At 44.6% G+C, this 25930-nt stretch overlaps 1 protein-coding gene across 4 annotated transcripts in view; it reads right to left on the bottom strand.

The window, feature by feature from the left end:
* The window catches only part of PCSK5 (proprotein convertase subtilisin/kexin type 5), a 459846-nt gene that overhangs the window by 355165 nt on the left and 78751 nt on the right, over positions 1–25930 (bottom strand). The window lies entirely within an intron of this gene.

The following is a 25930-nucleotide window of genomic DNA, read 5'->3' as shown; positions in this document are numbered from 1 at the left end:
ATTCATACAACAACACACTAATATATATATATATATATATATATATATATTATTTTTTTTTTTTTTGCTATCGCATGTCTTTATCACAATATCTGCCTCCACAATTGCAATTGCACATTTCTCGACTGTACAGCCCTAGTTTAGATACTACAGTAAAGTATGTCTGGTATACATGTCAGTCACGCATGCATGAAGACACTACGGAACAATAATTAAGTGCTCCATAGAAAAATGCTTGTAATGGAACTTAACATCCTTGCCTTCTATAATATCGTTCCGTATACTAGAAGGCACACAGAATGCAGATGCAACGCTCAAATCCTGTGTGGACTTACACAGGGTGGACTCACCTCCATGACTGCTGGCCCAGAAACCACAGATTATTCTTTTTTTTCCTACAGGCATGGTATGAGGGGCAGACCTATCCCTTTCCAGAGAATCATGTCTGCTCTGAAATCCTGCCATAGAAGACAGCATGGAGCTCATTGTCTGCTGGAGCTGAGCTATGACTACCAATATAATCTAAAAAAGTTCTTGTGACAAACTGAGAGCTTGTGACCCCCAGAATTGCAAACAAGGAAACAAAAACCCAGCAGTAATGCAAGAATGATGTGCGCCCGACACCTGTGATTCCCAAGTAGCACCAATTAGTCAGTTGTTTCCTGCATGCTGACCCAGTGCTGCATTCTGATGAGCCCTACCTCCTGAGATGAATACCTCAGCTGTGCCCAGCAAAGCTCTGCACACAGCCATCTCTGGCTAACAAACTGTTTAAAATTCCCTCCACTCTGAAACTGCATAAGCTAACGGGAATACATCACACTGTGACATGTTATGCCTCTGCTATGCAGCAAGTGCAGGCTGACCTGCCATCACAGCGTACCTGTGGCCAGAACCCCCCCCACCCACGTTCCGGCGCACACCAAGCTCCAATCCAGCTGCAGCTCTGGTCCAGCTGCAAACCCAGACCGGAGCGGAGGGCAGGCCCAGTGCCACAGTTAAAAGTAAAGCGGTAGCAAGTATTACAGAATATAAACAATGATGTAATGTTTGCTAGTGCAGTGGCTAGCCAGCGCTGAATGGCTGTGTAAGCAGTATTAACCTCACCGATCACCACACTTAAACATGACAGTATACAGTAATGCCATGGCGGGCAGACAAAAGCCATGGCAGGCTGAAATAAACCAGCCGTTATCCCGTATTACGGGGTAGCGGTACTCACGTATCTTGGCCGACTGGACAAGACTTCCTCTCCTCTGAGCTATTAGCAGTGCTTCTGGTAACAGAGAACAGCACGAATGCAAGACACACCCTGAGGAAGGGGATTATTGGCCCACTCCCCTCCCACAAACACAGCTCTGTGGACTTAACCACATATAATATTCAGTAACCGTGCAGTGGTAAGAGTCAAACAACTACTGTCCTTTAAAAGGGATTCTCCAGCTGTTATTTAACAAAAGTGTGGGCATTCACTTAAAGGGGTTGTCCCACCTGGTTAGTTCCAGGTTTTGCGGCTTCTCAAGGCCTGTATGCAGTGGCAAGAGGTAGAAAAGCCAAAAGCGGCTAAAGCACTGGAAGTTATACAATTTGCATAACTCCCTTTGACTTATAATGGTAGTTACACTGTTTACTCCTAGAGTTACGTAAAGATCGTAGCTCGCGACAGCCATCATATAAATAATGCTTAGTCTCAGGATCAGTGTCATCCATTTTTTTTGTTTTCACAGTTTCCTCCTGTGCCAAAAAATATCTTTCTAAATATTCAAATGTGGCTGAAGTGCCCATAGGGCTTTCCTCATCATTCTAAGTGCCAAGATATCCCAATCCATCCTCTGCTTTGCCACCAGGCCTCTAGCATGCTTTCTTTCACCTGCGATATACACCAGTCAAACAGCTATCTTCAAATTTTGCTGGCTGATTGTGGGGCAGCGCATGTGCAACGATGTACCCCTAGTGGTATCATAGATTTTCTACATATGTATGCAGTGGTAAATCTCCTCTATGATTTCCTTACAGCCCACATGGACAAGGGTTGCCTTCATGAGAAACCCCAAAAGGTAAAATAGCACTTTGTACTGGTAATAGATAGAAAAGACAAGTAGACTTGCAATTCAAACATACAGGTTGGTGTGGACTTAATTTTTTTGTACCACTGCACAAAATTGATAACATTTTTAATTACATAGACAAAATAATACATTAATGTAATAGTCCATTTAAAAAGAACTCATCAAAAAACAATACAGCACGTACATATTCATCTGTAGAAGACTTACTCCTAGCTGTTATCTGGGGGAAACAGTTAACTCTCTATCATAGCCTGAAACTAATTTCAAACAGTAAATTCGCCGAGGACAGACGGAAAGGGAAAATAATAATACAAAGCGGAGTGATTATTTGTCATGATTTACTCAATTAAGCTTTCAGACACAGCACTGTCTGAATGGAAGGATTTTTCAGAACATAAAGACCACGCACACCAGGGTACAGAACTCCAAGCTCATTTCTTTACCATCTACAATAGTGGAAACACTAAATCTATAGGTCAAATGTACTTTTCAAAATGCGTTTCTGCCCAAGGACTCAATTACGAATGAGTGCAGGTACAGAAAAATACAAGCCTAAACCACGAGCCATGCGACCTCTTTCCTTCATGAGACATATAATTATTCTATTCAGGAGTCTCTTACGGTATATAGTCAGTTTTTATAAAGAGACCAACAACTACTATGTAAACAAATTATATACAGTCCATTAGCAATTACCTTTGTACGCTATCACAGAATGTTCAGCCAATGGATTATTTCAGGCCTCTAATTATTAGAATCGCTGGGACATGTTCACTTAATGGTATTTCATATGGACTTTGACACCTATTGTGCACCAAAATCTACATGAATTCCACTCCCAAAATGCATCCAATCACTTTCAACTGAAATGGTTAGTTTATAGCAGGGGTCTCAAACTCTAAACGACAATGCTACCTAATGTGGGGAACCTGCTTCTACCTAATGTAGGGAACCTGCTACTACCTAATTTGAGGAACCTGCTACTACCTAATGTGGGGAACCTGCTTCTACCTAATGTGGAGAACCTACTTCTACCTAATGTGGGGAACCTGCTACTACCTAATGTGGGGAACCTGCTTCTACCTAATGTGGGGAAACTGCTACTACCTAATGTGGGGAATCTGCTTCTACCTAATGTGGGGAACCTGCTTCTACCTAATGTGGGGAACCTGCTACTACCTAATGTGGGGAACCTGCTACTACCTAATCTGGGGAACCTGCTACTATCTTATGTGGGGAACCTGCTACTACCTAATGTGTGGAACCTGCTACCACCTAATGTGGGGAACCTGCTACTACCTAATGTGGGGAACCTGCTACTACCTAATGTGGGGAACCTGCTACTACCTAATGTGGGGAACCCTCTACTACCTAATGTTGGGAACCTGCTACTACCTAATGTGGGGAACCTGCTACTACCTAATGTAGGGAACCTGCTGCCTGCCTAATGTGGGGAACCTGCTGCCTACCTAATGTGGGAAACCTGCTGCCTACCTAATGTGGGGAACCCCCATCATCCGTCAGCTCATGCTATTACCACACGGGGTAGGGGGAATGGGGGGGTTGCTGGTGGATGATAGGGATGCTACTGCTGGTGGGGGGTGTTGCTGGTGGATGATGAGGGGCGCATGATGGGGCCATTATATGTAAGGGGTGCATGCGGCCCAGACTCACCCAGCTGATACCTCCAGTGGCCCCCGGATAATTAGAGTTTGAGACCCCTGATTTATAGGTTCCAGATTTTTCTGTTGAGGATTTGAGTAGGGATGAGCAAATCGATCTGACAAATCCGAATTTGTTACGAATTTCAGGAAAAATGTGATTTACAATTGATCGCGCAAATCGATTAATTTATTGCAGTCCAGGCTCCAGGGCATCTAAAATGGCAGATCCATTCTGAGAAGGCAGGAACAAGGCTCGGCGGGATGACCCTGAATCACATGCAGCATGCAGCCTATCAGCAGTCAGCTCCCCCTGTTATGTTAACACGGTCATCCACTTCATCACAACTGACATCTGACACCACCAGTCAACAGTCGGTGGGTTCCTCAGACACAACCCTCAGTTGGTATTGCCCAGGCGCTGTCCCTGTCCTCCCACTGCCTCTGCCTCTGTCTTATGCAGTTCACTCCCCCACAGAAGTATCTTATGCTTTGGGTTGAGATCCACTATTTAGTGAGGACAATATACTAGAGGACAGTCAGCAGCTACTGTCCAGCCAAGAAGTGGAGGTGACATCCGCCGCTTTCTCTGCTAGGCGGGCAAGTAGTAATGAGGAGAGTGGAGTAGGAGGTGGTGTTGCAAGCGTTCAGGCTCCTGAAGCAACACTGTTGAAGAACCTGAGGAGGACATCAGTGACATGCAGACACAGCTCGATGATGAAGCCGATCGCACTTGGGAGCCAGGTGCAGAAGGGGCTTCCTCATCATCAGGAGAAGAGGCTTGCAGGTTGCAGGCAGCAGCTGAGCCATGCATGGGTGGTAGCATGGTTGGCAGTTAGCATGGTGGCAGAAGTGGAAAGTCTGGTGCCAAAGGTGCCCGGGGTAGACCACCTCCTTCGTGACATCTTACATTTCTGGGAGGTAGTGGAACAGGGGTTCCTTGAGTCGGTGGCAGTGGCAGTCAATCAGTGCGGACTGTTGGTGGGAAAATCAGCTACTCTGTGGTGTGGCAGTTTTTCTTCATGCATCTGGAGAATGTTGACCTGGCCACATGCAAGATGTGGGTCTCAATGTTGGCACCACGGTCCTGCGACAACATATGCAGCATCACCATAAAACGGCCTGGGAGAACCGTAGCTCTGATGCGGTGGTCCAGCCTGCTGCATCACCCAGTAAAACGCCGCTCCCTTTTTCAGCCAGCCAAGGCTCCACCACCTCAGCCGAAGGGAGCTGTGTGTCATACCCAACTTCTGTCGCTAAAGATGCTCTTGCTCTTCCTAATTCGAGTCAGTAATTCCGCCAACAATCCATCGGCGAAGCCAAGTCCAAGAGACAACAGTATGCGCCCACTCATCCAACTGCGCAGAAGCTGTATGTGTCCATTTTCAAGTGGTGAACTCTGCACCTTTCAGAAAACTGATGGCTTGTGCCAAGCCAAGGTGGTGAGACCCAAGCCGTCATTTCTTTGTGAAGAAGGCTGTAACAGCCCTGCACAATTTTGTGGAACAGGTGGGCCAGTCCTTGAGCCTGTTGGTGTGTACCAAAGTGCACAGCAGCACCGACGTGTGGAGCTGTAACTACGGTCAGGGACAAAACATGTCCTTTACAGCCCACTGGGTAAATGTGGTTCCTGCACAGCCACAACAGCAACTTGGACAGGTCACGCCGCTTCCGCCTCCATGCTCTCAGGCCGTTAGTTCTGTGACAGCGTGCGACTTCGCCTTCTAATCCTCCACTGCATGAACAAGTCTCAGTGCCCCTCCAGCATACCATGTGTGCAGGGCACGGCAGTGTCACGCTGTTCTTTACCACGTTTGTCTTAGTGAACGGAGTCACACAGGGGAGGAACTGCTAAAATTCATTCATCAAGAAATCGAATCATGGCTTACTCTGGAAATGGGAACCATGGCGACCGACAACAGGAAGAACATCTTGTCTGCGCTGCGACAAGGAAGCCTGAGACATGCGCCCTGCATGGCACACATGTTCAATCTGGTTGTCAAGCGGTTCCTGAAGTGTTCCCCCCATCTGCAAGACATTCTAACAATGGGAAGGAAACTTTGCATGCACTGCATCCACTCGTACATCGCAAAGCATACCCTCCTTGAGCTGCAGCGTAAGAACGGTATCATCCAACATAGTCTGATTTGCTATGTTTCCACATGTTGGAATTCCACCATCCATATGATGGACCGACTATTCCAACATAGAAAAGCTATCACTGATTCTTCCCTGATGATCCAAGCAGATAGGGGGACTTCCCTGTGTAACTTAAAAGTCAACCAGTAGCAGCTCATATGTGACACCTGTCTTTGCTCAGGCCCTTTGAGGAAGCCACATTATTAGTCAGTCGCCAGGATTATGGGATGAACAACGTAATTCCACTGCATATCTACTACAACACGTGTTGGAAACAATGGCTGGTCAGGGCACTGGAGACATGGCACCTACATCTCAAGGCCACATGAGCCCTGTGGGGGCTGAACTGGAGGAGAAGGAGGGGGAGGGGCACAGTGGAGCACCATTTAGGTTTCGCGAGATGGGCGGATTTTCTAGTAATCTGACAAGAGAGGAGGAGCAGCTAGAGGGTTGGTTATGAGAAAGGTGAGACAGAGGACCCAGACACAACGTGGCAGTACGCAGTGGAGATGGAAGCAGGGAGTCCCTCTGAGTCACTTGCACAAATGGCACGAAGCATGCTCACTATGGTCACTTCTGGCTCTCCACCTTATTGGACTGTCGCTACCGGCACAAAATGGGGGCCTTTTTTACACCCACTGAGAGGGAGAACAAACTGACCTAGTTGGCCGATGCCTATCTGTGCCATCATTCATCCTCTCACAGGTCTGACTCAGGGGGCCCTCTGCACTCACCTTCCACTGCCATGGCTGCTGGGGAGGGGTGGGGTGGCAGGAGCAGTACCAGCTCCATCAGCCGCAGCCTGAGTCTACGGTAGCTGATGAGTAGCTTTCTTTGCCTGCATAGTGAGGCAACTCATCAGCAGAAGGTAGACCTGAAGCAGGACCTGAACCAGCAGGTGGTGGCATACCTTGACATGATCATGCTAACACACCTTGAAGATCAGCTGGACTTCTGGGCAGCCAAACTTGATATGTGGCCGCAACTAGCAGAGTTTGCCCTGGAAAAGCTGTCCTGCCAGGCCAGTAGTGTGCCATCAGAGGGGCGGGGGCCATAGTAATCCCAAGGAGAACTCGTCTGTCCACGAAAAAAATGTGGAGACTGACCTTTGTAAAGATGAATCAGGCATGGATCAGCCAGGATTTACACCCACCAATGTCTGATGCATCAGAGTAGATTGACCATGGTGCCACACCAACACTTCACAAATATGGATAGTGCAAAACATATTTAAGGCGCTGCTCCCCAGTTACAGACGTTCCTCTGCATCAGACCACAAGTAAGTATTGAGGATATGCATTACTTAAACTTAAGTTAAGTAATATTCTTAAGTTAAGTAATATTAAATAATATTCTTAGGATAAAATATATGTACCCAAAATATTTTTGAAATCAAACAAAAGGAAAGATGTGCAAAAAACACCATGTGCTACCTACACCACCAAGTATTGATGTGATGCAAAGACCTCTAAAAGGTGGGATGGAACAACGTATGCTCCATTATAACCGGTGGGTGTAAAAACTTACCCTGTAAGGCCCTACTCTCGCATTATTAATTCCCTTTTTGGCAAGTGTTACTCGCCCTAAAAAGGACGGCCCCACACAGGATCCTCTCCCTATTTCCCCCTATAACCATTGACATTTACCAGGGTTTTTAGGTGGAAATAGAGAGAGTTTCCTATGTGGGGCCGCCCTTTTTAGGGTTAATAACACTTGCCAAGAAGGGAATTAATAGGGCGAGAGTAGGGCCTTACAGGGGAAGTTTTTACTCCCACCTGCTACAATGGACAATGCGTTGTGCCCTTCCAACTTTTCGAGGAAAGTGTTACTCATCCTAAAAATGGCGGCCCCACACAGGAACCAATCCCTTTTTCCACCTAAAAACCCTGGAAAATGGCAGTGATTGTAGGTGGAAATAGGGAGAGGTTCCTGTGTGGGGCCGCCCTTTTTAGGGGGAGTAACACTTGCTAAGAAGGGAATTAATAATGCGAGAGCAGGGCCTTACAGGGGAAGTTTTTAACTCCAGCAGTCACAATGGACCATACATTGTTCCCTTCCACCTTTTAGAGGTCTTTGCATCCCATCAATATTTGGTGGTGTAGGTGGCACATGGTGTTTTTTGTACACCTTTCCTTTTGTTTGATTTACAAAAATGTTTTGGGTCCATATATTTTATTCTAAGCATATTATCAAAAGTTAAGTTTTACGTAATGCATATCCTCAATACTTACTTGTGCACACTAACACTCTTCCAAAAGAGACCGTTTTCTGATCCTGATACCCGCCTGATGCCACACTTCTGATGCCAAGTTCTCCTTTTTTTCACCCACCTTCGTCACCGGGTACTGGTATTGCCACCCACCGAACCATTATGTCACCGAGTCACTTTCAGGACTCTTGATGCTGCTGCTGCCACCTCCAGGCTGTCTCAATCTGCCACCATATGTTCTCCTCATGCTGAAGCAAGCTCCAGGCTGTCGCATTCTGCCACCATATGTTCTGCCATGATGATGCCAGCTCCAAGCTGTCTCATACTGCCACCATATGTTCTCCTCATGCTGCTGCCACCTCCAGGCTGTGCCATTCAGCCACTATATGGTCTCTCCATGCTTCCGCCACCTCCAGGCTGTGTCGTTCAGCCACAATATGTTCTCCTCATGCTGCCGCCAACTCCAGGCTGTGTCATTCTGCCAATATATGTTCTCCTCATGCTGTCACCACCTCCATGCTGTATCATTCTGCCACTAAATGGTCTCCTCATGCTGCTGCCAGCTCCAGGCTGTGTCATTCAGCCACTATATGCTCTCCTCATGCTGCTGCAACCTCCACGCTGTGTCATTCAGCCACTATATGGTCTCCTCATACTGATGCCACCTCCAGGCTCTGTCTGTGCCGCTCTGTGACAGTGATTCTAATAGTGATGACTCTGATCTGCATGTCATACTGAATAAAAGTATTATTTCACTAAACCAGCAAACACCCTATGCATGTTACAGCAAGGCAAAGTGTTCTACACCACTATTGAGGCTCTTTGTAGGCCATAAATAGCCATTTTTAGAAAAAACAGTAAGTGAGAGCTGGATTAGCATTCCTCTGCACTCACTTCTGTCCTATCAGACTGCCGCATGAAAACAGAGAGGAGGGGGTTACATAGCATCCTGCAGTGACTCAGCAGACTCAGGGAGGAAGTAAATGCATGGTGAGTAAGGGCGGGCTCAGTGCTTGCCTATGACACACCCCTTCCTGATAAGTGGATGTCAGACTGAGTCAACAGTAGAACAAAGGGATTTGTGAGCCAAGTACTGAAACTAGACACATTAAAAGACATGTAAAGAATCTACATGACCTAATGAGTAACATACATAAACATATTTTTTTCTGTGATATGACAGGTACACTTTAAAAATGTATTATATCCAGATTTAATTTGAATTCTGAAATTAGCTGATAATGACTATACACTATTATTCTTTGCATTTTTATTAAACAAACATCTAATGGTAAGTGATCTAGCAAACTTGGATAAGGAAACCATTATATTTGTATAGCATCAAATACCATTAGTAAAATGCTTGCTACAAATATGCTTCTATATAGCAGCAAATCCTTGTAAACAAATCATATGGAAATCCACAAAATTCTGTTATAGAATAAATTCTGCAGTCACTGACTCACTCAGAAAAGTAAAGGACATGTTTAATACTGACTTGTAGTGCGTCACAGAACTATGAACTATGGCCGCTATTGAAAAACGCATTACTGACTATGATGTGTCCGGGCAAATACGTGAATAAGTATCATTGGGCAGGCTAATGATCTGTTTACTAGAAAACATATTACCCTGAACTAAGTGACTTTATCTATCTGTGTTATCAGTCCAGCAGGAGATGAATGAGCTCCAGGACATTTGGGACGCACTGATTTATAAATGATTAAATGAATTGTGTTAAAGGTCTATATCCCTTCCCTTGTAATGAAATATGACAAATGAACTGTTAATGCTATTAACACCATAAACACAGCTGCCTACTGACTGTGGTATGAATTCATGGACCTTCTTTGCTGCCTGGTCTCAACGATAAAAGGTGGGGGAAGGGGAAGTGGTGGGAAAACTATTTTTTTTTATGGATATATAAGTGCTTGAATGCCAACATTTTAACAGTATAAATAAAGCTAATTCAATGCATAGTTTTGTTTCAATCATACAATCTAGGTTGTAGCAATAGAAGAATTGATCAGCTCACCGCACAGCCAACAGGACCAAGCACGGAGAGAGGTGCGGACTGCACCCAACTTGTAATAGCAAAGACAGGAGGACTCCAGCTCGGTGCAGATCTAATAGACGTGTTTATTCACATGAAGCTACATGGATCACAGGTATTCATCATACACCTCATACACATGAAGCTTTATTCTAAAATATTCCATATGTCCAGCACAGAATTACCTGTTAGGCTGGGTTCACATATATCAGTCGTCCGGCACAGTTTCCCTCCGGCGAGCACTGGAGGGAAACTGATGCTAGAACTGATCCCATTCATTTGAATGGGACAGATCTAAATCATCAAGCGTCTCAATTTTGACGCTGAATGGTTGGACATGCCGGAGCGCACCGGACAGGGAAACGCAGCTTGCTGCGTTCCCCTGTCCGTTGCCCAAAAACAATGGACGCCGCATGCCATACAACTGATGACAAGTTGCCATTAGTTGTGGCATCAGTTGCGTTGAGATTTAGGCTGAATTCACCTATGCCGGATGCCGGACATATGTGAACCCAGCCTAACCTGGTAATTTTGTTCAAAAACATTAAAAATCAATAAACATGATGGATGCAAAATACTGTGGAAATACCAAGGCAATTAAATATTCTGCTCAAAACAGGTAAAAACATACAGTATACTTGTATAGTGGCCCATGTTCTTCAGACAAACAGAACATGTAGTTCTTATGGCATCAGTAAAAAGTGACCAGGACTTTTATGGACCTCTTGACTGGGAGTCATGCAAAGTTTAAAAACTGTTTTTATTTTTGTAGCACATATTTATGTTTACAAGCACAAACAATTATTTTTACCGTCATGTTAGCCATTTCATGGGAGTCACTAAAGGGCTTTATTCAGCTTGTTCCTTTTATGGCTGTACCTGAGCTATCTAATGAACTGGGATCTGAGGAACCTTTGATCCTGGCTGTTTAAACTCTTAGTTACGTTCAATAGGGACAGCAACACCTATTGTAAGTGGTTTACAGAGTAAAAGTTACAGGTATAACACCCTGCAATACAGAATTGTTGCAATGTATTATAGAAATGATCAGAGGATCACCAGTTCAAGTACTAAGACGGAGAGATTCCCATATCAAGATCCAAAGGATAAAGATAAAACGATACCAGCAGTTGGACCCCCAGCAGTTGCACTCCCAACTATCTGCTTGTTATCCCCTATATTTAGATGAAAGTACCCCTTTAAAGAAAAGGAAAACAGCTGTTATTCCCTTTTTTGCAAACACCTATTTTTGTACAAAATACCCTACAAAACCACACATAATCAGATATGTGACTGCCTGTACTATTATTACTACTTACTATTAGTATCACTAGGGATGTCTCGATACCGATACTAGTATCCGCATCAGGGCCGATACCAGGTATTTGCATGGTATCGGGGACTTGTTTAATATCCCCGATACCAAATCCAATACTCAAATCCTCCCGTCAAAGGTGGTGCAGGTGACCCAGTTTCTACCGCTGCTCACCATGTGAACATAGCGCAATCGCTCTGGAGACACCGGTCTCAACGACAATGCAAATTCCCTGTTCTGTCCAATAGAGAAAAGAGAAATCTTTTCTCATACTACAGCAGCCCGTCTCCAATGCACACAACAAGGAACCCTCATATCCGCACGGTAAGCAGCACCAGAAACCGGGGCACCCTGGTGTCAGATTCCCTTTAAAAAATGTAATAAAAGTACTTGTAATTGGTATTGGCAAGTACTAGAATTAAGGTATAGGTTCTCGTACTCTGTCTTAAACAAATGGTATTGGGACATCCCTAGTTATTACTATTATTATTACTATTATTATTATTATTACTGTGATCTTCATCAAGCTGCATTAAACAGGCTCCATAGACTTACAATAAATGCCCTCTGAGTGTTCCCCAATATATAAAGGGCCATAGTTACTTAACATGTGATTTTGTTTGGCATCACTATAACTTTACTGTAATTATTATTATTATGACTATCTTCTGGGTCATTTATGATAACCAGATTTGGGTGAAATTTTTAAGAGCACTAAGAACTCTTTGCTAGCGCAGCAGTTTTATTTCTAGAGTTTTCTCTTGAAAAAAAAAATATATATATATTTCACAAACTGAAAATAGTTATAAAAATTACCAGTAACAATTGTGAATATCTGAATCTCATACATTTTGCAGGGTGTACAGTTTAATTTCTTGAATGCAAATTCTGTTCTTAGTTAGCACAGGCATTACCCAGTAAAGGGTTAATGGAAATGTTAGCAAACATAAGCCTTTAATGCAGGGTCACATCTAAAAGCCTTGCTCAGATTGGCGCCTTATCAGGAACTATTCACTCTATGGTCCAAATGTAATTTGGTCTGAGTATTCCACTGGTGCCTTTCTACAGGCAGGGGATCTATTGATTTCATCACTGTGGGCATGCACTGTCAACAGCATACAAATATATGGCAGAGAAGGATATAAATGTAATTTTCTTTTTTTTTTTTTGCCACTCTTTTGCACAATATTTGAAATGGTTATGTAAGATAAGTAGATGCTGGTTGTATTCTGCTAAACAAGGCTGTCGTGTTACAGCCATAGAGTCAGAAACGGCAGTAACCTCTTTGACTTTTAACAGCCTCAAACTTAAAATATTCAATATTCTTTATTAAAAAAGGGTTATTTCCATACCCCACATAACATCCCATAAATATCTGACAGTACTGGTCCCCTTAGCCAAGCACTTCCTGCTGTCCTCTTGACATATATTGAATACCTACTCTGTCAATTGCTGGCTAAGGTAAGTCTACAACGATGCAGCTTGACTGCTGAGACTACGACCAAGGACATAAACAGGGGTTATGAGTGACCATGTTTAAACGTACTAGACTATGTTCATCAGTCCTATAGACTTTGTGTAAAGACTCCCGGCAGTAGGCAGGACACTCACAGAGGTAGTGGATCTGCTGGACCTGTGTGGCAGATGACGCGGGCCAGGCCAGGGAGTGGAGTCTAAGGTGCTGCTGGTTTTCACCAGAGCCCACTGCAAAGCGGGATGGTCTTGCTGCGGCAGGCGGCACCCAGGTCGCTACCCCTGGCATGACTCGATCACACAGGCGGCTGAGGCAATGTGAGGCACAGGAGGGATAGGCAAGACGTGATTCTGGATAGCAGGAGATCAGGGCTGGCGGCAGTGGAGCGAGGTCAGGAACGAAGCTGAGGGTCAAGGCACGGCTGAGCAACACAGAATACACTTTCACTAAGTCACAAGCCAACAAAGATCCGGCAGGGAGAGAAGGGAGGTGCAGAAACTTATAAGTGAGGTGCAGGTGGAAACAATTATTAAGGGCGTACTGGCCCTTTAAATCTCAGAGCTCTGGCGTGCGTGCCCTAGGAGGCGGGGGCCCACGTGCTGGTGCTGAGAGATCACAGAAGGGACAGTGGAGAGCGGAGGTAAATGACGGGTGCGTCCCGCAATGCGAATCCCAGCCCTGCCGGCTGAGGAGGAGGAGTGAGAAGTAAAGCGCTCATGGCTAGCGTGTCTGGCCGGAGCGCAGATAGTAACACTTTGAATGAAGCAGTAGAGTACATATGTTACCACTGCTCCATTCAAATAGAGCCGTACTTGTGATCATTGGGGATCCAATTCATCAGACCCCCACAACTCAAACACTTATTGTCTATCCCATGTGTGGGTGATAGGTTGTCACTTCTGGAAAACTCTCTGAACTTCCATTTCACCATACACACAAGAAAGGGTATAACTTATATTACTCTTTATCAAGTGCTTGGAAAAAAAAAGGCTATTATGTCATTCTGATTTATGGCATTTACTGATCACCTTAAGTAATGTGTTCTCTGCATTGTACAGGTTGCAAGGAAACCCAATATGTCTATGTTATTTATTTTATTTAATAAAGTCACATAGTGCCTTGTGCTAGTTTTGATAAATCCTTCTCATTATCGCTATATTTTAGGTGGATAGGTACAATTACGTCTAGCAAATAGTTTTTCAGCCCAGTATGTTCAAAACACAGAATGGATTCTTTTACACAAAGGCATTCCAAGTGTGGCTCATGCAAATGCTTTTATGAAGCAAGATAGTAATATGTCACAAGCACAGGAGATGGGAAGAAATATGGTGTTCCCAGTCTGCAGTAAAGTAAGTGAACTGATGTGATTAGGTTCTGGCCAGGTGTAAAATGAGATTTCACTTCACAGGAAGAGATTATTGTAATGAGATGAATAGGTAGAGCCTCAAATATGCGGGATCATTCTTTGCCTTGCACCGTATTATGAGAGGTGTTTTTTTTTCCCCGATAGTGTGCATCAAAACTATCAAGGGGGAAATAGGAGAGCATGTAAAAGGTTTGCTATAATGAGACAAAAAAAAAAAACCTAAATGCATCCTTTACTGCTCCAGGTATGCTAGAACATATTAGTCTTTGGCATATTGAACAGAATAAGAATATTAGGCATATCTGCATACTGATGGATTAGGAGAAAAGAGTTTCACATGCCGAATTTTCTGCAAAAAGGCTACAGAAAAAGTGTGGGAGCCAACTGCGGCAACTCCAGGCTCCCCTTACTAAACCTGGCCATAAACATTAGACATGTGTTGGCCAACCATCTTGGGGGACATTTATCAAAGCATTTAGTAGGTTTTTTTTTTGCTTAAAATTATTGCAAAAAAGTCGGACTTGCGACTACTCTCTTTTTTCTGCGACTTTTTGATTGTGCAGCGTCCTAAGCAAAAATAAAAATCTTGCTTACCAAACCAAAAAGTGATTTTTGACTTGCAGTGGTCAGAGATTTATCAAGTGCGAAAGTCGCAAAAAAGACGCATCGCATGAAAAAACCTACTAAATTTACTCCAGCTCAGACATGGAGCAGAAGAAGCCACTACCAAAGCAAAAAAAGAAAAAGTGCTTAAGAGAAAGAAATTTATCAACAGGCTGAAACCAGTTGATAAATAAGTCGCACATAAGCAAAAAAAAATTGTACGAAAAAAGTAACTAAAAAAAGGGAATACTTAACCCCTTAAGGACCAGGCATGTATGAGTACGTCCCTGCGCCCTGGGTCTTAAGGACTAGGCACGTACTCATACGTCCGTGGGAATTTCGCATCCCGCCGCGCAGCAGGCGTCCGAGGCAAACGCCGAGACCCCCCCATGTCGGCGATCGCAGAAAATTGCATGTCAATTCAGACATGCGATTTTCTGCTATTCCGGGCTGATCGGGTCTCTGGTGACCCGATCAGCCCAGAAAATAGTGATGATCTGACCTGTCAGTGACAGCCCTGATCATCTTGCAGGGTAGGAGTGAGGTCGCAGTGCTGCGATCTCCTCCTATCCCCTGTCATTGGTCAGAACTGATTCAGAGCAGGACAGTGGGTTGCCATGGCAACCCCCCCATTCTGCCCACCCCTGGATGTCGCGGGGAACATGGGGAGAAGATGGAGGTTGGTACCTGCAGGAGAAGATGCCTGGGAACAGCTGATCGTCGCTGCAGACTGCTGGATCCTGGCTCAGGTAGGGAAGTGACGTGGGGGGGGGAATGAAAGTGAAAGTAATGTGATCTTTACTGTGGCAACCACTAGGAAGGCCAAACTGCAACTCCCAGCATGCCCAGACAGCCAAAGGCTGTCTGGACATGCTGGGAGTTGTAGTTTTGCAACATCTGGAGGGTCACAGTTTGGGGACCACTGTTACAGTGGTGCCCAAACTGTAGCCCTCCAGATGTTGCCAAACTACAACTCTCAGCATGCCTAGACTGCCCAGGCATGCTGGGAGTTGTAGTTCTGTAACATCTGTCCCTTCAGATTATGCAATTTTCATGAAATTTTTGAAAATTGCTGCTCTACTTTGAAGCCCTCTAATTTCTTCACAAAGTAAGAATATGTCCATTTTATGATGCCAACATAAAGTGGACATATTGTATTGGTGAATATTAATAACATTTATTTGGAATATCAATTTTCCTTACAAGTAGAAAGCTTCAAATTTAGAAAAATGCTATATTTTCTAAATTTTCATGAAATTTTGGGATTTTTCACCAAAAAAGGATGCAAGTAACGACGAAAATTTACCACCAATATAAAGTAAAATATGTCAGGAAAAAACAATCTCAGAATCAGAATATTCGGTAAAAGCATCCCAGAGTTATTAATTCTTAAAGTGACAGTGGTCAGATGTGCAAAAAACGCTCTGGTCCTACAGTGAAAATTGGCTTGGTCCTTAAGGGGTTAAGCAAACATTGATAAATGTCCCCCCTTGTATGAGGCCTCCCAGCTCTTTCCAAATGGCAGATTTCAGGAGAGAGAAGAATTTGGTGAATTTCAACTGCCTGATCCTTTTGTTCCTTTTGCCTGGCAGCATCTTTCTCCCCTCTCCTCATTCAGAACACATGCTTAGACAATGGGATGGTATGTATGGAGGGATAAGAAGAAATAGCGTTTAGCCAACAGCGGCTTATGTGTATGGCCAGCATGAGATTCATCAGTCTCTTAGTAATCTGTACAGTAGTCCCTCCAGTTACAATATTAATTGGTTCCAGGACGACCATTGTATGTTGAAACCATTGTATGTTGAGACCAGAACTCTATGGAAACCTGGTAATTGGTTCTAAAGCCCCATAATGTCATCCAAAAATAGGAAAAAGTGATGATTAAACAATAATAAGTAGATAACTAATATAGATAGAGCAAGTCCTTACATATAAAAGTAAGAAAGATCAGCTGAGAGCTTTAAATCACTGTCTATTTCAGTGTTTCCCAACCAGGGCGCCTCCAGATGTTGCAAAACTACAACATCTGGGAGTTGTAGTTTTGCAACAGCTGGAGGCACCCTCTTTGGGAAACACTGGTCTATGTAGAGGACAGAAGCTTCTTCAGGGTCCTGTACAGAACGCGCAATGTCCTAAAAAAAGGAAAATGGAGCCGCCCTCACCTGATGTCCAAAGGAACAGCTAACCCTGGCTGAGGTAAAGAGTAGAGAACATGTAATACCTCCCTGTACTGTAGGAGGCGCTACCAGACACCAGTCAGTGCATGCACTTTAGGAATACAGGGGTTTTCCCGTGAAATATTCATTCTGATTGGTCGGTTCTTCCAGCCATTGACACGTTTTGCAGATTCCGTAGCATTGTATGTTGAGTCTGGTTTCAAGTTACAATGGTCCAGAAAAGACCATTGTATGCTGAAACTATTGTATGTTGAGGCCATTGTAAGTTGAGGGATCACTGTACTTGATAACTTGAGGGACAGAGTCACAGAGGCCCCAGCACATTACATATGTAAAGAAGATGCCGTACTATTTGTAGCAGCAGTTCAAGGTACAGAAGGGTTGTCTAGTCCAAGTCAACGGCACCATGCTGCAGTACCCTCCACAGGGTAGGGGATAAGTGTCTGATCAACGGGGGTCCAACCGCTAGGACCCCCCGAGCTCCTGAATTGGACCCCGTGATCTCCTGAAAGGGGCACAGCTCTGGTAGGAAAATCTACAAAGGAAATAACAAGGCAGCCCCAGCCCCATCATCAGCGTGACTTTGCAGGATGCTTATATAGACCCCGATTCTGTTCTCAATGTTCTAAAAACCTGACCTCACTGCACTAACTTCCTGGAGAGCTTGTGATATTCTCTACCTCTTCTGCAGCCAATCAGAGGAGGACGAGAATAGAGGAAGGAGGGACTAAGCTGCAGATTGGACTAATGATGAGACAGGGGATGTATCTTAGACTACTTCAGACTCTTAGCAGCACTGTAACTTAACCGTGGTCACAGATGACAGCACTGACCTAGTGAGCTAAAAGGCAGGTAAGTAGAAAGCACTACTACAGGTACATACATACATGCCATTTTAAAGGTCATGACTTAAAGGGGTACTCCACTGAAAAACAATTTTCTTTTTTTTTATTCGCTTCTACTCTGGACAGTTCCTAAACTGGACAGAAGTGTCAGCAGAAAGCCCTGTGGTCAGACAGAAAGGAAATTAAAAAAGAAAAGAACTTCCTGTGGAACACATAACAGCTGATAAGTACTGGAAGGATTAAAATTTTTAAATAAAAGTAATTTACAAATCTGTTTAACTTGCTGGCACCAGTTGATTTAGATTTTTTTTCCCAGGAGTACCCCTTTAATAGTTACTATATTTATAATTTTTTCATAAAGTTTGATTCCTCAAAGCTCTGCGCACCTTATTTCACTGGGAGTTTATTTTAGTACATACACAAATGTTTTCATAAATGTAGAGGCTGTGTTATCGGTTTCTCGCCTGCATTTCCAATTTCATTTTTTCTTATCTTAACAAATTAAATGACCAATAAACAAATGGCATATGCATTGGGATTCAATGACAATGAAGGTCCTGCTAAATTTAATGTCTGTACCATTTTCGTATTCGCTTTCTCAGATCCTTTAAACACATTTGACCTTTGATAAGATGAGATAACCAAACATATTTACATTCATGCAAATGGCTTCATTTGCAACTTCACAGAAACTTGACTTGATTCGCAGATGACAATTTATGATAACGTGTTGGAATCTGTGAAGCCTGCTAACAGTTTGTAATGAGAAACATTAAAGTACAGTTAGCGCAATATTTTGTTTGATGGACACAAATTAAATTCCACTCATATGGTGTCCTTTAAAGGGGTACTCTGGTGAAAAACAATTTTTTTTCAAATAAACTGGAGCCATAAAGTTAAAAAGATTTGTAAATTACTTTTATATAAAAATCTTAATCCTCCCAGTACTCATCAGCTGCTGTATGCTCCAGAGGAAGTTGAGTAGTACTTTTCTGTCTGACCACAGTGCTCTCTGCTGACACCACTGTCCATGTCAGAAATTGTCAGGAGCTATGGGGATTTGCTCCTACTCTGCACAGTTCCTGACATGGAAAGAGGTGGCAGCAGAGAGCACTGTGGTCGGACAGAAAAGTACTACTCAACTTCCTCTGTAGTATACAGCAGCTGATAAGTACTGGGAGGATTAAGGATTTTTAAAAGTAATTTACAAATCTGTTTAACTTTCTGGAACCAGTTAATAAAAAAAATAAAAGTTTTCCACCGGAGTACCCCTTTAAAATTCTGCAAGGCCTTCAGCAGCAGAAATTTGAGGCATACCCTCAGATTTCTGTAGTAGATTTTCCATTTGAGTGACAACACTATTAGGTTTCATTGCAGGTTCCAATACTGCAATGCAATTCTTCAGTTACTTATCGTATATCCCGGCGTATAAAACGACTTTTTAACCCCGAATTTTCTTCTGAAAAGTCGGGGGTCGTCTTATACGCCGGGTATTGGGGTCCGGCATAGGAATACTTATGATTATCTTTCCGGCTCCTGTGTGCGGCTGCAGGCGGGGGCCGGCCAGAGCATGTACAAACTAATAACTGTACAGTATACTTAAAAACCAGGGTGCCTCCAGCTGTTGTGAAACTACAACTCCCAGCATGCCCGGACCGGCAAAGGCTGTCCGGGCATGCTGGTAGTTGTTGTTTCACAACAGCTGGAGGCACCCTGGTTTTTAGTATACATGAATTCGTTTTTACATGCTTTGGCCAGCCCCCGCCTGCAGCCGCACACAGGAGCCGGGCGGGCAGATAATCATAAGTATTCCTATGCCGGACATCCCTGTGTCCCGAAAAATCTTTTCAGAACATAAGGATGTCCGCGGGTCACTTACCATTCCCCGACCACCATGCGTCCTCCTCCGGTCCTCCTGCGGTCTTCCTCTGGTCCTTCTGCGCTTCTCCACCTCTCTATGGTTGTACGCACGTGACGTCAGTGACGTCCCGTGCGTACAACCATAGAGGCGCAGGAGGACAAGAGATGGCCGGGGCCTGGTGAGTGACCGGCGGCGCATCATCTACAGTGTTCCGATCACCGCTCCTCCGGTCCCGGGACTGCTGCTATGGTCCATAGGCCATAGCAGTAGATTGTGACCCTGGGCTGGAGGAGCGGTGACTGGAACACTGTGGGGGGCAGTACACAGACATAGAGCCTCCAGCCATACACTCTATATGGCTGGAAGTTGTATGTCTGTGGGCGGAGCTGCCTACTATTGTGCGGGGGGCAGCTGCCTACTATTGTGGGAGGGGGGAGCTGCCTACTATTGTGGGGGGGGGGGAGCTGCCTACTATTGTGTGGGGGGGGATCTGCCTACTATTGTGTGGGGGGAGCTGCCTACTATTGTGGGGGGGAGCTGCCGACTATTGTGGGGGGGAGCTGCCTACTATTGTGGGGGGGGAGCTGCCTACTATTGTGGGGGGGAGCTGCCTACTATTGTGGGGGGGAGCTGTCTACTATTGTGGGGGGGAGCTGCCTACTATTGTGGGGGGGAGCTGCCGACTATTTTGGGGGGGGGGAGCTGCCGACCTAATGTGGGGGAGCTGCCTACTATTGTGGGGGAACTGCTGACCTAATGTGTGGGAGCTGTTGACCTAGTGTGGGGGAGCTGCTGACCTAATGTGTGGGAGCTGCTGACCTAATGTGGGAGAACTGCTGACCTAATGTGTGGGAACTGCTGACCTAATGTGGGAGAGCTGCCTACTATTGTGGGGGAACATGCTGCCTACCTAATGTGGGGGAACTATACTGTCTACTTAATATGGGGGGAACTACAAGGTACTGTACATCGCGGTAGGAGGGGTAGTCTTATATGGCAAGTATATCCCAAACTCTATATTTTACCTGTAAAAGTTGGGGGTCGTCTTATACGCCCAGTCGTCTTATACGCCGGCATATACGGTACTACTGGATATTGACATGACGCAACCTGACTGTGTACAAACACAAAGAGATTGATGATCCGGCACTAACAGCACTAAAGGCAGTAAGCACTTAATACATGGTAGCAGCAGTACGGCTAGCTAGAGGGTTGATTGCAGCGGTGCGTAACTCCATAAATAGACAAGGCAAGAGTTCAAATGAAGAAAGAAGTCATGGATCGCACTCATCCGGCTTGAGGAAGCGCCGAATAGGCGTGAAACTTGTTCCGGAGCTCCTGTTCCCCCGCCTTCACCTATGTACCTACCTGTTGTTTTGGTGACGGAATAAAGCGTTGAAATCTGGGTGAGTGCGATCCATGACTTCTTTCTTCATTGCAACCTGGCTGTGTGTTTTTATCCTTTTTACATGCCAAGGCTTTGGATGCCTACTGATTGGAGTAATCCATGTGTTGCCTACTGATGCGGAAACTGTATGGAATTTGTGCCAGGAAGTGTTTTTTTTCCTACAACGTAAGAAATTCTGATTTCGATTGAAGGCAATGATTTGTGGAATCCATGTGAAACTTTCTACTGTGAACACTAAAACTAACTAATTCTAGCCATTTGGAAATTTCGCATGAACTAGTAAGGCCAATAGCAGACTAAATATCTGTCGAAAAATTGACTGGTCATGTTGAATTTTTGGGCTGTGTTCTGCAACAAAAGTAAGTGTATGGCATGATTGGCAGAATTAGGACAATCATTCGCTAATTTGTGCAAGCTCACTGTTATTTTTCCTTTAGATCTCACAATATTCTACCAGTTTAGCCTGGCATGTTGTACAAATAACCCACAGACCCCTGATCAGCCACATTGTGTATGTCAAGCTTAATATTACAGTTATTTCAATGGCAGGAGCAGTTGGTAAAAAAGCAGCTATAGAGACATGGTAAGGATGAGTTCTATTAAGGAGCTCAGAGACAAAAATCTAAGCTGGACGGTAGTGCTGGGCGGTATGATCAAAAATGTATATCACAGTATTTTTCGATAGCATGGCGGTTTCACAGTATTTAACGGGGGGGGGGAGGTGTCCTCAGTATAGTGTCAGGTGGTCACCATGTTACCAGTGGTCTTGGTCAAGCCACCTGGTAACTCTCCTCCATGTCTCCACAGTTCTGCTCAGAAGTCAAGTGCCCGCTGGAAGTTGTAGTCCCCTCCCAGCTCCTCACAGTCAGTGCAGTGCGGCTCGGACTACACTTCCCAGAGATGCTGTGCAGCCGGACATTTCTCTACGCCATCACGCATTGGAGTTGGTTGCTATGAAAACGGTATTGCGGTATGCAAAAAATTAATATTGTAAAGAAAAAACACACTGGTATTCGGTATACCGCACAGCTCTACTGGACGGTCCAATGTACAACGGACACCAAGAGGTCCCACTGACTTTGAATGGGAATGAGGGGAAAAAACTGACGTACCAATTCCCAATTCTGCAAGCAGAGCTCCAAGACAGAGCTCCAAACTAACATGTGAACTTAGCCTAAGATATGTGTTACGCCGAGCGCTCCGGGTCCCTGCTCCTCCCTGGAGCGCTCGCGGCATTCTCCCGCCTGCAGCCCCCCGGTCAGACCCGCTGATCGGGAGCGCTGCATTGTCTCTGCTGGCGGGGATGCGATCCGCGTAGCAATCCACTCACCTGTCCCGTTCCCCGGCTGTCACGTCCCGGCGCACGCGGCCCCGCTCTCTAGGGCACGCGCGCGCCGGCTCTCTGAAATTTAAAGGGCCAGTGCACCACTAATTGGTGCCTGGCCCAATCAGTTGTAATCACTTCCCATTCCTATAAAAACCCACTTCCCCTTCCTGTCCTCGCCGGATCTTGTTGCCTTAGTGCCCTGAGAAAGCGTTTTGTGTTTCCCAAGCCTGTGTATCCAGACCCTTGCCGTTGCCCCTGACTACGACCCTTTGCTGCCTGCCCTGACTTTCTGCTACGTCCGACCTTGCTCTTGCCTTGTCCCTGTGTACCGCGCCTGTCTCAGCTGTCAGTGGGGTTGAGTCGCTATCGGGTGGAACGACCTGGGGGTTACCTGCCGCTGCAAGTCCATCCCGCTTTGCAGCGGGCTCTGGTGAAAACCAGTAACCCATTAGGATCCACCTCCAGTGTCCTCATTGCATACCAGTCCAGATCATGACAATATGTAATTCTTAAAAAAAAAATTTTAACAACTAGAAATGCTCATTTTAATTCAATCTATAGAAATAATCAAACAATTTGCCTATATTGACCTAAAAAGTGTAAGGGAAATGTTGAGGAAAAGACGTATCAGGCATGTTGGATTTTTACATGCACAATAATTTTTCTTTTGGGTATGGCTTATCCCCCCCCCCCTCGCACACTTGATAATGCTTGAATGTTTAAAGGAAAACTGTCAGCCAGTTCACCCACACTAAACCCAATGCACTGGGTTATAGTGTGGGGGAACAGGAGTCCATACACGGGTCACTTACTTTTTTAGGTTTTCTTGCTGCCAAATTCTCGTCTGCTAAAGTTCCGTAATTTTGGCCTTCATTTGCGCTCTGAAGGTAGGTCCCCCGCCGGCAGCCTTGCTTTGGGTTCCAGAGGAAGAGGCCTTACCCTGCCCCCTTGTTCGCATATTCATTTTCCCCTGGAGGGCAGCGCTCTGTCTGCAGAGTGCATGCACTAAAGATCTTACCCAGCTCTCGTGTCCTAATGACCCGAGCTGTGCGTCGGGAGAGCGCTCTGCACAGTGTAACTGCGCATGCTCCGGTCCCTCGCTACACCCAGAAGTCAGGAGTAGCGAGACTTCAGAAAGAGGTACTTCCGGGTGTAGCGAGGGCACCTCGCATGCGCAGTTACACTGTGCAGAGTGCTCTCCCGACGCACAGCTCTCACATCATCAGGACGCAAGAGCTGGGTAAAATCTTCAGTGCATGCACTCTGCAGACAGAGCACACCGCTCAGAGGGAAAATGAATATGCGGAACCCAAAGCAAGGCTACCGGCAGGGACCTGCCTTCAGAGTGCAAATGAAGGCCAAAATTATGGAACTTTAGCGGATGACAAATCGGCAGGAAGAAAACCTAACAAAAAGTAAGTGACCCATGTATGGACTTCTGTTCACCCACACTATAACCCAGTGTATTGGGTTTAGTGTGGGTGAACTGACTGACAGTTTTCCTTTAAAGTGGAATCAGAACGAGCATTTGGCCTATACACTCTAATTGTTTACTGAGTTTACTGTTTGCTAGGTATATAATAAACACAATTCAAACAAATCCACAAAGAAAAGTAATAACATAAAAAATAACACATAAAATATGAATAAAATTCAGCTCATTCTGTTGCATGAGTATTTATAAATCTCTTGATCCAATCAGAACTTGTTCACGTACTAAACCTTACACTATTCTGAAAATTGATATTACAGCTCACAGAATTCATTGTAAGCTATGTCATCCATGAAATTTGGAATCTAGGGTAAATACTATAAATCCATGGATTTCTGTCCAGATTGAATTTGTATTCAATTTATCTTCACTGTTTCATTCATGCAGAGTGGTACCGCGGCAGAACTGAGCAGCAGGTGAGGTTTTATTGGTGACAAGGCACATGAGTTAGTTTTATTAATATAGATGACATGAATATGCTCCATCCAGGCCAAACCATACGAGAGAAAACATTTTGTCAATTACGAAATCAAGTTAATTTGTATGCTTTTTGAATTATATTCTCTTTTACCTTATCTCTCTTCATTTATCTCTGCCTTTATCTCTGCATTCATACTGCACATATATTTGCAAACAGATATTTAGTAAAGATGTACATATATTCTTCCACATCCATATATGTAAATGTATGTATATGTAGAGCTCATTTAGAGCAGCATTATCATTAGGCTCATCCTATTTAGGCTCATCCTCATGTCAGTGACTTAGAACCCTATAGAAAACTTTGATATACCTGTACTTGTTCATGGATATTTGCAGAATATTTGATGACCATGTAAAGTCTACATTTTTTGCCTTTGGCTTAGTCAAGTGACCACACAGTTGTTATGTTCCTACCAATGTTTTTGGCAGCAGTCATGACTTCCAGACTACCGCTTCCCTCCAGTGGCAATATGAGGAAGTGGCAGTAGGTGGCATCAGATCACTTTATATTTAATGTAGCAAGCGGGCATGTCAGATGATGAGTGGTAAGGGAACAGACACTAGGTGATTTTTTCAATTTTTAGTAAACCAATGAGTAATAATGTCTGCAGTGAGGCCATAATGGCATTACTATTGCTTAAAATTGGTTTCTTTACCCTAAAAAGGGGTTATCCATGATCAATATCGCTTGGCACCCCTGTCAAGCAGCTGTTTGAAGGGGCTATGGCACTCCGGCAAGCACTGTTTTTTTTTTTTTTTTTTTACAAATTAAGTAGAATGAATAAGCGCAATGCACTCACCCATTTTACGATCTTCATGCTTTATTAAGCTTTTGCTGTACATCCATCTTTATATCAAGACGCATTTTCACAGCTCATCTAGCGGTGCATACAGCGGGAGAGTAGTGTAGTGAAGAGGGAGTGGAGACAACAGACTGTTTTGCTAATGCTTCTTCCGGTCTCTCAGAGAGGGCATATTTTTGTGGTCCTAATTTTGCGACCGCATTTTTATTTCCACCCATATTTTTCCCTTATGCTACTTTTGATCTATGGCTTTAAATTATAAGGGTATTTTAGGTGATTTTGTTGAGCTGATACCTTCTGCTCCTTTAAACATTATTTGGGAGGGGCAAGTCATTATTTAAATTGATTTAAAGGACATCTGCAGCGAAAACAACTACACAGGAGAGGGATAAGTGTTTGATCATGGTGGGTCCGACCGCTGAGACCCCCGCGATCTCCCAAACGGGGGCCCCAGCATTGCCGCACTGTGCACCGGCTAATGCATGTAGAGTCAACGTTTCTGAGGTCGATGGTACGCTCCCTCCATGCCACCTCCCCATACAGCTCTATGGGAGAGGCGGGGAGGCACGAACCCTGCCTCCCTGCTTCTCCCATAGAGGTACTTGGACGGGGCGTGTCGGACACAACGGCATGCTGCGGCTG

This window comes from Hyla sarda, chromosome 1 (genome assembly GCF_029499605.1).
Source record: "Hyla sarda isolate aHylSar1 chromosome 1, aHylSar1.hap1, whole genome shotgun sequence".
NCBI classification, from domain to species: Eukaryota; Metazoa; Chordata; class Amphibia; order Anura; family Hylidae; genus Hyla; species Hyla sarda.
This window is presented reverse-complemented; position numbering and strand designations above follow the sequence as displayed.